Below are 15,652 nucleotides of genomic sequence, written 5' to 3' on the forward strand. Positions count from 1 at the left end.
TCATATCTCGATAGTGCTCAATTGCTTGCTCCTTGAGCTCCCGATACTTTTCATCCTGCAAATGCCAGGGGGATAAGTGCCAACAAAATGGCTGCTTCTCAGGGCCCAGCTGCACCATCGAGAGCACTGGGGAGTGATCAGACAAACCTCTTGGGAGAATCTCTACCACCCTCACCCGTCCTACGGCACCCATCGGTACGAATATATATTCAAGGCAGGAATATGAATAATGGGTTGTCGAAAGGTATGTATAGCCTAGTTCCTCATAATGCAGTCGTCTCCATGTATCCACCCATTCCAGTCCTGTCACCAAAGCGTGCAATCTGGTACCGTGTGAAACAGCGGGATAACCTGAAGAAGCAGGACGTCTGCTCGGTACCGTTTGGCCTGTTGGAGTAGGGCCCCTCATTTAATTTTTCTGAAGGCTCCCCTGACATTTCAGCTCACTATCCGAAGATCGCCGGCCTGGGGCCGCGCCCTATCTGTGGGGACTGCCATCTAACGGTCTCTGGGTAGCAACATGTGGGACAGCTATGGACCAGTGTGCAAGTTGTGTCTGTGAGTAGCAGTGACGCAGTGCAAACAAATAACATATGTACCCCAACTTCCCCCCTCCCCCAACCCTACACCTCAAAACAACTGAAGTATCTGTCACAGTGGGAGTGGCTAGGAGGCCTCAACGGGAGCCCCAGGCCTGCTCCCCTCAATGATTCCCCATCAACCTGCCCATCTTCAACAGGCGTGCCCCTGAACTGTTAAGCGTCAAACAGAGGTACTAGCCCCTGCTCACGTTTCGTCAGCTCAGCTTCATGTCTCCAACTGTCCTCCATCGCGGAGAAACGTGATGCAGTTATGATGCCGAAGACCCCTGCCGGGGGGCCGAGGTAGATATGTTATGATTACTGCAGGACTTGGAGTGGTAGCGGGATCTGGACCTCCTAGTTCCTTTAGTCTTGATCTTGGGTGGCATGCGAACGCCCTCATTGGATGAGGAGTCCGATTACAACGTCGGCGGAGTACGTTGACAAATCTTCACAGTTTCATCTGTCCACTGAAAGACATCTTCAGGCGATTTGAAGAAAAGTGTCTAGGATTGTTACACTATTCTCAACTTGGTGGGATACAGCAGTGCATATGGGAGTTTCAACTCGCGCAGGCTGGCCTTGGCTGCCAGAAACAACTGTCACTTCTGTTGGAGCAATCTCGTGTAGTCCGGGAATTTGAGGATGCATGTATACTCAAACAGCAGGGGCACCTTCACTCTGGCTTGCTTTAGGATCGTTTCCCTGTTGTGGTAATTCAATATCTTTGCAATAACGGGACGTGGTCTGGCTCCAGGGAGCGGCTTCTGTATCAGGGCCCTGTGCGCTCTGCGAAGCAGCTGGACAATGAATTTAGAGGGAGCCAGCTCCCAAGCCACCCAGTTAGTAACCGTTCCATGTCCCCTCCTTCACATCCTTCATTGAATCCAACAAAGCGGAGGCTGTTCCTCCTGGCCCTGCTTTCCGCGTCTTCCACTCCTGAGGCCAGGTCCCTGTTGATTGTTTCCAAGGACACAATCTTTTTTTGCAAGGTAGTGACCGAGTCCTCCATACCCGAGACCTGGGTTTCAACTTCTGTAGTGAGTTCAACAGCATTCCTAAGATCCTGCCGTAGGAGCATAACGTCAGACCCTACCTCTTCAATCTTCGCTTCCAGAGCAGCTCTCGTCCACAAACGGGGCGCCAGCTCCTGTATAGCGATCTAATGTACTCTGCTTGGCGGATCCTCTGACTACCTTATCCCTCATCATTGTGCGGTTTGGATTGCCAGGTTCTCAAGATAGCCGATCAATGGCCCCTCAGACCGGCATGAGAACGTTAGCTTGGCCAATGGTATGCTGCCCTTCCCTTTCACAGATTCTGTTGGCAGTATCGTCCTTTGGCAGGGGGCTCTTGAAGTAGGAGGCCCGGGTGGAACCTTCTTGCTCACAAGCTGCACCAAGCGCTAGCCTGCACGCTTCCATGGACCACTGCACCTCCACCCCCCCTAATGGGTGCATCCTAGTCCTCGCAGTCACCCGGTCTCAAATACCTGGTTAGCACAATTCATCAGCCACACCAGGTCCCTATGGCGCCCAGGCCCGATCCCAGACCCGGGGAAGGACGATAATGAGGACACACTGTAATGCCAGCAGTAGTGCCTCCAGAGGCCCCACTGAGTCACTCAGAGCCACGATGAGCTCAATGTGCCAGGTTTGCCACCTCCACGAGACTACGGTCAACCCTGCTCTTCAGCAGTCTCAGTAAGCGTCTCTTCCAACACTCAGAGGTGAGCCGGCACCAGGTCCGGTCCGCTGCTTCCTCCCACATCGGTGTGCCCACAGTGTCTTCCATAGCAGTAGACTGCCAGATCATAGGATATCCTGCGGCCCCCGCAGCACCTCCGCCGCAGAGCTCAGCTTTGCCTTCCCCGAGGGCAGGCCGTGCGACCCGGCTCCCAGTCCTCATGTCCGACTGCTGCGTAGCCCCAGGGGTCCTGCTTCTAATCGTACAGATCACTGCAGGTCCCGCAGTCAAGGCCAGCCCCCAGCGAACCTGCTGCACCCTCTTTCCCCGCGGCCCAATCCAGCCACCAAGCCCAAAACAAACGGTGAGGGGAAGAGGGGGGTGCCCACGGACACTCACCAGAGCTCCACCGGGGGCCGAACCACTATGCAGACACTTCCTCCGCCACCACTTAAGCTCCTCACCAGTCTCGGGGGGCAGAGTCTACGCCCTGCTTGATGTACTGTCTTTGGGGTAGTTCAGCACTGTCTTCACCCGCTATCCTCCGTTCCCACTGGCACCAAGGGAGCCCCGCCTCACAGCCATGTACCAGGCCTCCGAGACCGTATGTCGCCTCCGCTGCCACTATCGCCTCGGTCCCGGACAGTCTCTGTTCCGACTGCTCACACCTCAATTCCTGACTGCCACGGGAGATTTTAGGGAGAAATATGTCCAGCAAAACAGAATAAATGGAGGCTATTTAAGATGGGCTGAGCAGAGCTCGCCTAACACGCGTCCACCATGTTGGATCACTAGGCCACGCCCTGCATACTTTACTTTTACTTTAGAAAATTTATTTGATCTTTCTGCAATTGAGATAATTAAATAATGCATAAACAGCAACAGTTAACATAGGGTCCCAGTTCCTGTTTGTCAAAGAGTGGCCAGTTAATAAATGTCGGAGTATGTCAAAATAAAAAATAAAAAAAGTAAAAATCCTGGTTTTGGGCCCACTTGTTTCCTTTTTTTCATACACGCCCATAAAAAAGACACTACTGAAAAGCAGACAAAAGGGTTGGACAGGGATTTTAAAAAGTGTAATCCAACCCAACATAATTTAAAATTATGCTGCTTTAAAATCCCGATGATGAATTTTTTTCTTTCCTGTAGGTAGAAACCACTGGAAGAATAATAAATGGAGGTCGTTTTGGGGAGATTGGGTATTGCAAGGGTACAGAGTCAATTCAAAATGCTTGAATCTTCTCCCTGGGTACCCTAACATCAGTGGTATCAAATTCAAGTGGAATCTTAATAAGATTAATTTGTGGTGCGATGTGGGTATATCTGCTAGGTAAAAGTATCCTCCCTCTGACAAAGGGGGAGTTACTTAGTACATGAGGATCAACTGGTTGCAATCGTTCCTCTCCCTGCGCATATATCGAGCATGCAGCATAAGTGTATCCACCAACTTCTGCATAGAAGTCTTTCTACAGACAATTGGGTTCTTAGTCTTTCAGCCCCATAGAGGTCAGTTCCATTTCAAGATGGTTCAGCCATCTGATCCTGGTGTAGTTCTTCGATTTTAAAGTGTCTCTTACAGTGTCTCTTATAGTATTTTATGTGAAGGGCATTGTGTCCCTGCGCCATATGGAGAGCATCAGTAGGAGAGGGGCTAATCTCATAGAATCAGTAATATACGGTAGACCCAATTCTATAAGAAAGACATCATTAGAATAGGATAGTGGGAGAGACGTTAATGATTTAAAAAGTTTGTTCTCAATGGTTTGAAGAGAGTCAATAAGTGCCATACCCCATACACCCGCCCCGTAGTTTGTAGCTGATTTAGTCTTGGCATGGTAAATCTTTTTAATAAGGATCACATGGTTTGCACCCAGCCTATTCAAGAAGAATTTTATCGCTGTTAGTCCCCTCTCCATACCCATGGCCCTTCCTTCGACCAGCTGTGACCAAATTTTGTTATTGTCAACAAGTCCCCCTCGGTAAGGGAAGGACTTGACCACCTCAATTTTCCCTGAGTCCATATGGAAATACTGTGTTTTGTCTTGCTTCCGTGCCCCTGCAGCAATTATAAAAGATTTCGATTGGTTAACTTTTAGGTCCAACAAATACATAAAAGCCGCATAGGATGATATGAGACGGTGGAGACCTAACTCCATTCTGGCCATCAGTATGGCATCATCGGCATAGGCCAGAATTGGTAGCCGGTAGGAGTCAGACACAGAAACATCCAGGGTTGCGCCTGCAAGCCCTTTTTCAATGCCGTTCGCGTAAATGGAGAAGAGGAACAATGCAAGGACACACCCTTGCCTTACCCACCTTAAGGTCTTGAAAGGGTGGGTGCATTCCCCGTTCCTCCCGTAACGGACACGTGAAGAAGCATCAGAATACAATTGGCGAATGAAGTTGATTATAACCTGGTCAACCCCCATCGCTTCCATTATAGACCAGAGCTTGGGGTTAGACACGCAGTCGACTGCTGCAGATAAATCCATGAATGCGAGGTAAATTCTCCCACCCTTAGCTCTAGTGTATTCTTCCATAATTAATGAAAGATTCTGGCAGTGCTCTACTGTACCCTTTCCCCGCTGAAAACCGTACTGTGGCTGCATTAGGATATTTCTATCCTCCGCCCATGTCACTAGCCTAGATGAAAGGAGGCAGCCCATAAGTTTAGCTCCGGTATCTATGAGCGAAATTGGCCTGTAGTTCTTGGGGAACCCCTTATGACCCTTCTTATGAATTGGGACTATTATAATCATTTTCCAGGAGGGAGGGGGGCCTACTATGGCTATCTTGTTAAACACTTTAGTCAATAAATGGGTCCACAGATCTTCATTCTCTTGGAAAAAGTCTATTGGGACCGCATCAGGGCCCGGAGCTTTCCCAGTACTACGGGCTTCTAGGCCACTACTCACTTCTGTGAGTGAAAAGGATAGGGTATCCTGAGTGCTAATGTGTGAGGTAACAGAGGTTAGAGCAGGGGAAGTGGTGGGGGAAAAGATGTTTACAAAATTAGCCACCCATTCCTCTTCTCCTACGTTATTATCTAAAGTAGGGTCCCTTTGAGTCTTAAAATAGGGTGCGTTTATTACCTCCCAGAACTATTTGCTGTTGTCTGTTATTGATGCAACATCTAATTTAGGTCAGGTTTCCTCCCTCATTATCCTCTCCCTGTTTCTTCTGGCCAGTTTGTATTCGGTACAAAGTGCGACAATTTGAGCCGCAGTTCTGGGTTGTGTTCTCAATCAATCAATCAATCAATCATAACGTTTGTATAGCGCGCTACTCACCCGGAGGGGTCTCAAGGCGCTGGGGGAGGGGGGTCCGTTACTGCTCAAAAAGCCAGGTCTTGAGTTGCTTCCTGATGGAGAGATGGGTCTGGGTTAGCCGGAGGTGGATGGGGAGGGAGTTCCATGTCTTGGCTGCCAAGTAGGAGAAGGATCTTCCTCCCATGGTGGCTCTGCGGTTGCGTGGAACGGCGGCGAGGGCGAGGCTGGTTGATCGTAGCTGGCGGGTGGGAGTGTAGAAGGTCAGGCGGTTGTTGAGGTATTTGGGGCCCAGGTCGTGGAGAGCCTTGTGTGTGTGGGTGAGGAGTCTGAAGGTGATCCTCTTGCTGACGGGCAGCCAGTGCAGGTTTCTCAGGTGGCCGGAGATGTGGCTGCGGCGTGGGATGTCCAGGATGAGTCGTGCGGAGGCGTTCTGGATGCTTTGGAGTCTTTTATGAAGTTTGGCTGTGGTTCCGGCGTAGAGGGTGTTTCCGTAGTCCAGTCGGCTGGTGATGAGTGCCTGGGTGACCGTCTTCCTGGTTTCAGTGGGGATCCACCAGAAGATCTTTCGGAGCATGCGCAGGGTGTTGAAGCACAATGATGAGACGGCGTTGACTTGTCTGGTCATCGAGAGGGAGGAGTCCAGGATGAAGCCCAGGTTATGTGCTTGGTCTGTTGGCTTGGGAGTGGTGCCCAGGGCAGGGGGCCACCAGGAGTCGTCTCAGGCGGAGGGTGATGATCCCAGGATGAGGACTTCCGTCTTGTCTGAGTTCAGTTTCAGGCGGCTGTTCTTCATCCACTCGGCGACGTCTTTCATCCCTTCGTGTAGGCTGGTTCTGGCGGTGGCGGGGTGGTTGGTGAGGGAGAGGATCAGCTGGGTGTCATTGGCTAAGGAGATGATGTTGAGGTTGTTTTGGCATGCGATGGCTGCGAGGGGGCTCATGTAGATGTTGAAGAGGGTGGGGCTGAGTGAAGATCCTTGTGGTACGCCGCAGATGACTTCGGTGGCCTCGGATCTGAACGGAGGGAGGCGGACTCTCTGGGTTCTTCTGGTGAGGAACAAGGTGATCCACTCCAGTGCCTTGTCTTGGATTGCGATGTAGCTGAGGCGCTGCACTGGGGTGCGGTGGCAGACAGTGTTGAACGCTGCGGAGAGGTCCAGGAGGATGAGGGCCGCTGTTTCCCCGTTGTCGAGCAGGGATCTGATGTCGTCAGTGGCTGCAATGAGGGCGGTCTCGGTGCTGTGGTTGGCTCGGAAGCCGGACTGCGAGTGGTCGAGGGATCCGTTCGTCTCGAGGAAGGCGGCAAGCTGTCTGTTGATGGTCTTTTCGATGACTTTGGCGGGAAAAGGGAGGAGCGAGATAGGGCGGAAGTCGGCCTTGTTGAAGACGTGTTGGGGGCAGGGGTCGGTAGGTGATCCGGAGTGGATGGTGTTCATCGTGCGGGTGGTGTCTAGGCGCACAGGGTGTTGGTGGGGGGCATTGGTTCAGAGGTTGGGTGCGTGGTCTGTGTGCCGAAGCTGTTGTGTATATCGGCGATCTTGCTGTTAAAGAACGAGGCGAGTGAGTCGCAGAGGTCTTGCGAGGGAGTGATGTCGTTGTTTCCAGCGCTGGGGTTGGAGAGCTCTTTGACGATGCTGAAGAGTTCCTTGCTGTTGTGGGCGTTGTTGTTCAGTCGTTCTTTGAATGCTGTCTTCTTGGTGGTGCGGATCAGCTGGTGGTGTTTGCGGGTGGAATGCTTGAGAGCAATCATGTTGTCTGTGGTCTGGTTGTTGCGCCAGGAATTCTCGAGGGTGCTGCAGTTCTTCTTGGAGTTCTTAAGTTCGTCGGTGAACCAAGAGGCTTTCTTGCTACCGGGTCTGCTGGGAGGGGTCTTCAGTGGTGCGAGGTTGTCTGTGCAGTTGGTGATCCACTGTGTGAGGTTGCGGGCTGCTTCGTTGGGGTCCGTTGTGCTGGCGGGGGGTTCTGGCTGAGGGAGGTGGTGAGCTGGTCGGTGGTGATCTTGTTCCAGCTCCTGCGAGGAACCTGTTGCGGGTGGTGGTGGGTCATGGTTCTTCTGAAGCTGAAGTGGACGCAGCTGTGGTCAGTCCAATGAAGTCCGGTGGAGTGGCTGAAGGAGATGTATTTGGTGGAGGAGAAGACTGGGTCAAGCGTGTGGCCGGCGTAGTGGGTGGGGGTGTTCACCAGTTGCTTGAGTCTGAGGTTGGTGAGGTTGTCCAGCAGGGTGGTGGTGTTGCTGTCCCTGTTGTTCTCCAGGTGGAAGTTGAGGTCCCCTAGGAGGATGTAGTCAGCGGAGGGGAGGGCATGCAGGCTGATGAAGTCTGCGATGTCTTCGCTGAATTGTGTGCGTGGTCCTGGGGGGCTGTAGATGAGGGTGCCTCTGAGTGTGGTCTTGGAGTCGGTGTGTATCTGGAAGTGGAGGTGTTAGGCGGTGGTGAGGGTGTCGTCGGAGTTGGTCGTGATGCGGATGGTGTTCTTGTGTACGATGGCGATGCCTCCTTCAGTCTGGTTGACGCTGTCCTTCCGCTTGATCTTGTATCTGTCCGCGATGGCGATGGCGATGGTGATGTCGGGCGCTGAGGAGGCGTGCATCCAGGTTTCCGTGAGGAAGGCGACGTCTGGTGATGTTGTGTCGAGTAGGTTCCAGAGTTCCACGGCGTGTCTGTGGACGGAGCGGGTGTTGAGCAGGATGCACTTGAGGTGGTTGCTGCTGGTGATCGGCTTTGCGGGTGCGGTACAGGTCCGGAGGCAGGTGAATCGGCAGGCTTGGCAGGTGAAGGGTCCGTGGGTGCGTTTCGGGGTGGCTCGATAGCAGGCGGGGTTGCGGCCGGCGTTGAGTGTGGCGTCGTCGTAGGTCCGTCGTGTGGTCTGGCATCGGCGGGGGCCAGGGGTCCTAGCGCTGGGCGAGGTCCTGGCGCGGACGGGCACAGACGGGCTTGCCTTTGGTGCGCCTTCAGCGCACAATCGGCGCACCTTCGGCGCACAATCGGCGCGTTCGCTGCACGTGACTGCTGCGCGTCTGCGCGGTCTCCATTTAAGGTGAAGTGGGAGGGAGGAGCAGCTGGGAGGCGGGAGCGGGGAGGACACAGAAAGAAAAGGGGGCGGGCCGAGATGTTACGACGGCAGGAAGCGGGGAGCGGAGGGGGGGTCACACCGGGGGAGCAACAAACCTAAAGAAACAGGGGTACAGTAAAACAAAAAGGCAACAGAGATATACTGCTAAAGTAACAAAGTGGTAATTAGAGGCAGGGCTTTGATGAGGACCTTCCTGTTTAATTGTGTAGGGGGAATCAAACCAGCCCTTGCCCTTTGCGTTTTTATCTGAGTTGTTCCAGGTAAGTTCCCTCTTTATGTGTTCTAACAATTCTGTGAAAGACAATACCAGGGCTAAAGAGGAGATTTCTGTCTCCAGACAGCTACTGATGTTATCATAGGCGTTTCTTATTATTTCGGGCATCAACGTAAGTTTATAAATATGGGCCCACTTTAGTACACAACTGTTTCTCCTGGCTAATAGTGGGAGTCCTATTTCCTGTTGGTTGGTCACTTCCCCAGGAGTCAGAAGTATTCACAAGTTAAAATAGCGTGATCGCTAACGGTTGTAAATTGGGCATCTACCTGATTAGAGCTTTCGTTAAGAGGATTAGACACCAATATAAAATCTATCGTTGACTCCGGGGCATCTCGGGAAAGGTTTTTTCGGGGGATGTCCGTAGTGGTGGATCATTTATTTACTATTGCCATGTTCCTGGACCAAAGAGTCTTAGTAGACCGGATTCCCCTTCAAATCCTCCAGTCCACAAACACGCTCTTGGTTGTACTTGCATGAGTGAATATTAAAGTCTCCCTTCCAAATATTGTTTATGGCCTCCTTTTTCTTTATTTTATTTATAGCCACATCAATTGCCCTATTCACATCATCTACGACTAGATGCATGTTTGCCCCCAATTTATTGTTATAGTAGTTTATTAAAAGCCAAGAGCCTTGGTTGGCCAGCTCGAAGGTGAGGAGATGGAAGTAGGGGCTCTTCCCTTCAAAGTTCTTAGCTTTCAATGCCAGTGTATTGGGATCAGAGTTAGAAGGCCCCCCTTGGCCCTCCCTGAGGCTGACGGGGTTGCCCTTGTCTGAAAGGAACGGTATTCATTTATGAAAATATATTCTGTTGCCCATATCTCTTGTAGGCAAGAGATGTCTTGTTCCTGCCAGTGTTTCAGCCAATGATCATCACACAGTTTGTTTAAGATACCCGCCACATTCCAAGATATTACTTTAAGTATGTTAAGCTGCCCCTTCCTAAACTCATTATTTTTAGTGGGTAGTTGGGTATCGAGTGGTAGAGCTCTCACTGTAATAGGCCCCTCATTGGCTTGTAGATATAGTCATCACAAAGTCCCAAACCAGAAAGAGGGGCAAATCTATTCTCAAGGAGTAATCCCGGATTGCCTAGAATACTAGGCCTCAATGAGTCCTCCCTTAAATGGGGCAATGGTTCTGAGACCACCAATGGGAGGGGGCTGTAGAAATGCTAAACGGGTAATGCTATGATCTGTGTGCCCTTAGGTAGAGCTCTATGTAGTTGGGCTAGAAGAGAACTCAATACAAAAGAGTTGTTAAAATGTATTACCACACAATCATCCGTCATTGATTTTGGGGACATGTCATTGTCAACCACTGCCAACGCCTTTTCCAGATTAATCTTATCAATCTCACGCAGCCTTTCAACAGCTTCCTGTTGGGAGACTTTCCATAGTTCATTGTATATTGCATACAAGAAGCGCGCTGTGCCTATCAGCTGAGTGTGTGACTTCATACGTATGCTGGGGGCATTCTGCTTTATTTTATCCTTCTGTTAATGTTTTAAAAATTGAATTGCCTACTATTTACCTGCTTCGTTCATCCACACTGCTCCCCGGTCCGCCACAGGTCCTTATCCCGGTTGAGTGGAGGGAGTACCGGCCACAAATTCATTGATTCCCCCTCTTCCGGGTTGGTGACCAGAGAGGGCGGAGTTCCACAATACTATTTTAATCAATGCTTCCCCTCCCACGCAGCGGATGCACGCAGGGGGCGCGCCAGCGGCGCGCTGAAGGCGCACCAAAGGCAAGCCCGTCTGCGCCCGTCCGGGCCCGGGGCCATACGCTATGCCTGAATTTTAAGATATTCTTCATCAGACTTAAACTCTGGCAAGGAGCTGCGGATAGTAGCCCGCGCACCAAGGATACATTAAACTCACTTGGGATTTATTGGCAGGGAACCTCCCTTCCACTCTGCGGTTAAAAGCTACTGACCAAGAGCCCTTTCCTAACAATAAATGTTCAAGGGTTCCTCCCAGCCCCACACCTCAGGCACAAAATGGACTATCAATATGTTATCTAAACACAAGCTCTATGGTGAAACACCAGCACGAGATATTTCACCTGCTGGACACTGCTAAACCGGATATCCTCCTTCTCTCTGAAACATGGCTGACATATGAATCGGGTCCTGATATTCTTGCGGCCCTCCCCGATAACTATTACATCCTTCGGGCTGATCGACCTGCAGGGAAGGTGGGAGGAGGAGTGGCAGCTGTCATTAAACAGAAACACAAAATGACCTCCCTGGTCCCCTTAGGCATCCCCCTAGTCGATAGCCTTTCTTTAAAATTGGAGTCACAGGATCTCTCTTTCATCTGTGTGCTATTCTATAGACCCCCTTCCCATATGCCCACATTTCCCCAGTGGGTGGCTGACAGGATCGCCGAGCTGGTGGTTAATAACGCTCGTGTATTGATTGTTGGGGACATTAATTACTGGCCCAACAATGTACATGAAAGCCCATGTTCCCTTGAATTCTCCGAACTACTAATGGTAATGCACAATATTCAGGTGTTACGGGTAACTGGCGCTCATATAGTGTATAACATACAAATCTTAGCACTTAGAATTATATGGCTGGTGCATCCAAGTTTTTTAGGAGGTAATACCCTGCCCCCACTAATTTTCAACAAGGGTTGAAAAGTACAAGTAACACAAGGTCCCGGAGCACACAGAAAATAGAATGCAATTTGCAATATATAACAGTACTCTGTTACAGTATTTTTCTGAATAGTAGCATGTATGGCTACATTGCACTTAGGTGGTTTACAGTCCTGACACGGTCTGCCTGTCAAATTGGTGGTTGGTTTTAAGAACCGAGAAATGTAAGAAATGTTTACAAATATAAGTTCTTTGCATTATTTCCAGCCTTGACGAAGCCGTAGGTGTCTTGAACCTAGGCGAAACGCGTTGGCGCAAGGAGTGGACTTTGTGGAATAAAAGACTTCTAGGACATACAACATTACTGTGGAGTCAAAAATTTTAATTGATATCTTGCAAATTGCATTGTATTTTCTATGTGCTCCGGGACCTTGTGTTACTAATGGGAATGAACTGCGCCCAACATATAAAAGTCGCCACCCATGTCAAAGGGCATACCCTTGACCAGGTTTGGACCGCCAACCTGGACATTCTTCATCTACAAGTGGCCCCGTGTTCATGGTCGGATCATCATCTGGCCACCTTTGTCATCCCCTCTGCTCATTTTGACACCACCCCGCCAGTAGGCAATTTCTTGGCCAGAAACTGGAACAAAGTGGACATGGATGACTTTTGCTCCAGGTTAACTGCTGTGGCACCTAGAGTAGGGAAGGAGTCGCTCCATACTCAAGAGGCCATAATTAATTTTTGGCTGGATGAGGCCAGAGACAACTTAACCCCTCTGAGGAAGTTAAAATAAAGAGGCCCCATGAGGCACAACGCTGGTTCGCAACAGAGTTGAAGGCTAAGAAATTAACCCTCAGGCAAGCGGAACGCAAATGGCGACGCAACTACTGCCCTAGTCTTAAAGCTATATTTGTATCTTTATTTAAAGATTATAAAGCATTGATCCTTCAGACCAAGACTGAGTATTTCTCGTCCAAAATTTTAAACTCCGCCAGCAAAACCAAGGAAATCTTCTCGATAGTGGATGAACTGTTTAAGCTAGACAGAGTTACTGTGACACCCTCTCCACACCTGTGTGACTCACATTTTGTTACCATTAAGGCAAGCATTCCCAAACCCTCAGATCCTCTGCCTTACTTATGGTGTGATTCTAACAATGACTTTTTGGATCACTTCCCTCCTGTCACTAAGGAAACTTTCTTCGGCCTTCTTAAGAAAATTGGCTCTGGTTCCCCTATGGACAGCTGTCCCCCTCGCATCCTCCAGGAAGTTTTTTTACGATGTCCAGACCCTCCACTATCGCTTATCAACAATTCCCTTGCTCAAGGGATTGTTCCAGATCTTTTTAAGATGTCTGCGGTTGTCCCTATTCTTAAAAAAACAGCTTAGACCTGCAGGTACCGGGCAATTACCGCCCCATTACTCTGCTACACTACCTTAGTAAGGTTATGGAAGCCTATGTTGCTAACAGCCTTAGCTCGTTTGTTGAATAGACCCGTTATCTGGACCCCCACCAAGCAGGTTTTAGACCTGAACATTCCACCAAAACTGTTGTTCTATCAGTCTTGGACGACCTACGAAAGGGAGCGGACCAGGGTACTACCCAGGCCCTGGTGCTCCTTGACCTGTCGCCTGCCTTTGACACGGTCGACCACCAGATTTTGGTCGACCATGTCAACAGCACTGGGCTCCAAGGCCTATCACTGAGATGGATTACCTCCTTTCTTTGTAATCGTTATCAATCTGTTCCCTTGCTGGCTTCAGGGCAGAACAAACTAAACTGACTTGTGGGGTCCCTTAGGGCTCCGCCCTTTCACCGATACTTTTTAATCTGTACATCCTTCCCTTGATTACTGCCTTGCACAAAAGGAATGTTGTGGTGTTCAACTATGCTGATGACCTTCAGCTGATCTTTAACATTGATCCATCGATTTCATCTATCTCCAATTTTCAATCTATAATGTATTTCATCAGCGATTGGATGAATGTCAATCAACTCACACTAAATCCAGATAAAACAGAGATGATTCTTACGGGCGGCACGGCTAACCCATGGAATTCGAACTTTTGGCCCATTTCATTAGGGAGCCCCCCTGCCCCGGCTTTATCAGTAAAAAGCCTGGGGATCATGATCAGTTGCGATCTTACCATGAAGGTCTAGGTCAGTTCAGTGGTCTCAGCATGCTTTTTTCATCTGTGCAAAATTAGGAAAATCAGCAGGTTCCTCTCCAACGAAGCCTTGACCCAGGTGGTTCTTGCACTGGTCATCGCACGTATCGATTAAGCCAACTCCCTCTAAGTGGGTATTCCTGCCTACCAAGCACTTCGCCTGCAACATGCTCAGAATCAGGCGGCCAGACTCATTCTTGGACAGCCTAAGCACTCCCACGGGAAACCATAGCTGAAAAGCCTTCATTGGCTACCTATTCTTCAACGCTGCCTGTTCAAGTTGGGCTGCACCATTCACTAAGCCTTGTCAGGATGTGGCCCTGCTTTTATTGCCCTAAACATCCAGCGGTATCTTCCCTCTCGCAACCTACGCTCTTCTAATAAGAACTTACTGGTGTCCCACTCTTTTAAACGGAAGAAACACGGCGACCTCAGATACACAACCCTGGCTCCCCAATTTTGGAACACCCTTCCCCCCTACCTGCGCACAACAGACTCCTATACCCAATTTAGGAAACTACTAAAAACCTGGCTTTTCTCCCATGCATACAACTGATACTCACTTTGTTTGGCACGGCGATCGGTCGTGTTCATAACGCCAAGAAACCGCCTGGTGAACGTGCACTCAAGAAATTAATTTTAACATAACATAACATAACATAAAGCGCTTTTGACATGGATTACGGGGAGCTAGCAAGAAATCCCTGAGATCCATGTCATCAGACAAAGGGACAAGTGTTGTTTCACCTGAGATAGTGTTGAGGTTTTTAGCCAATCAAGGCACAACTTCCCAACACTATATGATATCACCTCCCCTGAATGTTATGCTTGTACATGATGTTGATCAGTCCTATTGATCTTAAACCCTTTGGCATTACCCAGGAATCTGGAATGAAATTCATTAGTGTCTGAAGACCAAACCAATCATTCCTTCCAATTGGGGTCTGAAGAGCCATTGTTTATCACAGTATCGTGTGAATCCTCACTGTATTATGTTTAATCCTGCCAGTTCTCAAAATGTGAGAATGCGGGAATACGTGGTGTGTTCAAGTCCTTCATTTTGGCTATTCCAAGAAATGGTGTTTTTTTGTACGGTTTTGTTCAGGAAAATTATTTGGGGCTAGATGTAGGTAATGAAAATTTACAGATTCTAAAATACGGAATTTTACCGATTCGCTATTTTAGAATCTGTAAATGCAATGTAGATAAAAATTCGGTAAGTATTACCCAATCGACATGATTCGGTATTTCAGTCCTATGGGCCTGGAGGCCCATAGGAATGAATGTGAATTACCGAATCGGTAAATACCGATTCGGTAAAATAGGTAAACATTCAAGGGTGGCAGGGTGTCACATTGACACCCTGTTGTACCCATGAAAAGTGCTTGTGTGCACATGTGGCACACATACTGCCACATGGCACTGTTGAAAATGCACAGATTTGCATTTTCAAAGGTATTTGTTATTTACCACCAACTAATGGCTGGTGGCAAATAACGAATTCTTACAGCACCTAAGCACTCTTAAAAGTGCTTCCTACATACCATTTACCGATTCGGTAGATACCGAATCGGTAAAAATTGATTCGATAAATACAGAATCGGTAAATACCGATTCGGTATTTACCGAATCATCCCCTACATCAGAAAAAAGGCTCAATACCGGTGGGTAAGCCTAAAATTTACCGAATTTTGGGTTTACCGACCGGTAATGGGCCACCTACATCGGGCCCTGGGTGTGGTATTAGGCATGCTCTAAACAAAGCCTCTGCTCACTGAACTTGCCAGTCCGTTGTCCCCAAACAGATTGTATATTTATTGTGTCTTTCCAGAAGTCAAAACTCTGTACAGACCGCTGGGATAAAAAGAAGCAGAGTATATTAGCTTGGTGTTTGTTAGCTTATTTTTCTTTGCAGATGTAGGTGCAAGCCTATAAGAATATGAGGCAGGTTCTGATATGTTAAAACCAGAAAAATAGGCAAACCTTT

The sequence above is a fragment of the Lissotriton vulgaris genome, chromosome 2_1, assembly GCF_964263255.1.
Source record: "Lissotriton vulgaris chromosome 2_1, aLisVul1.2, whole genome shotgun sequence".
NCBI lineage: Eukaryota > Metazoa > Chordata > Amphibia > Caudata > Salamandridae > Lissotriton > Lissotriton vulgaris.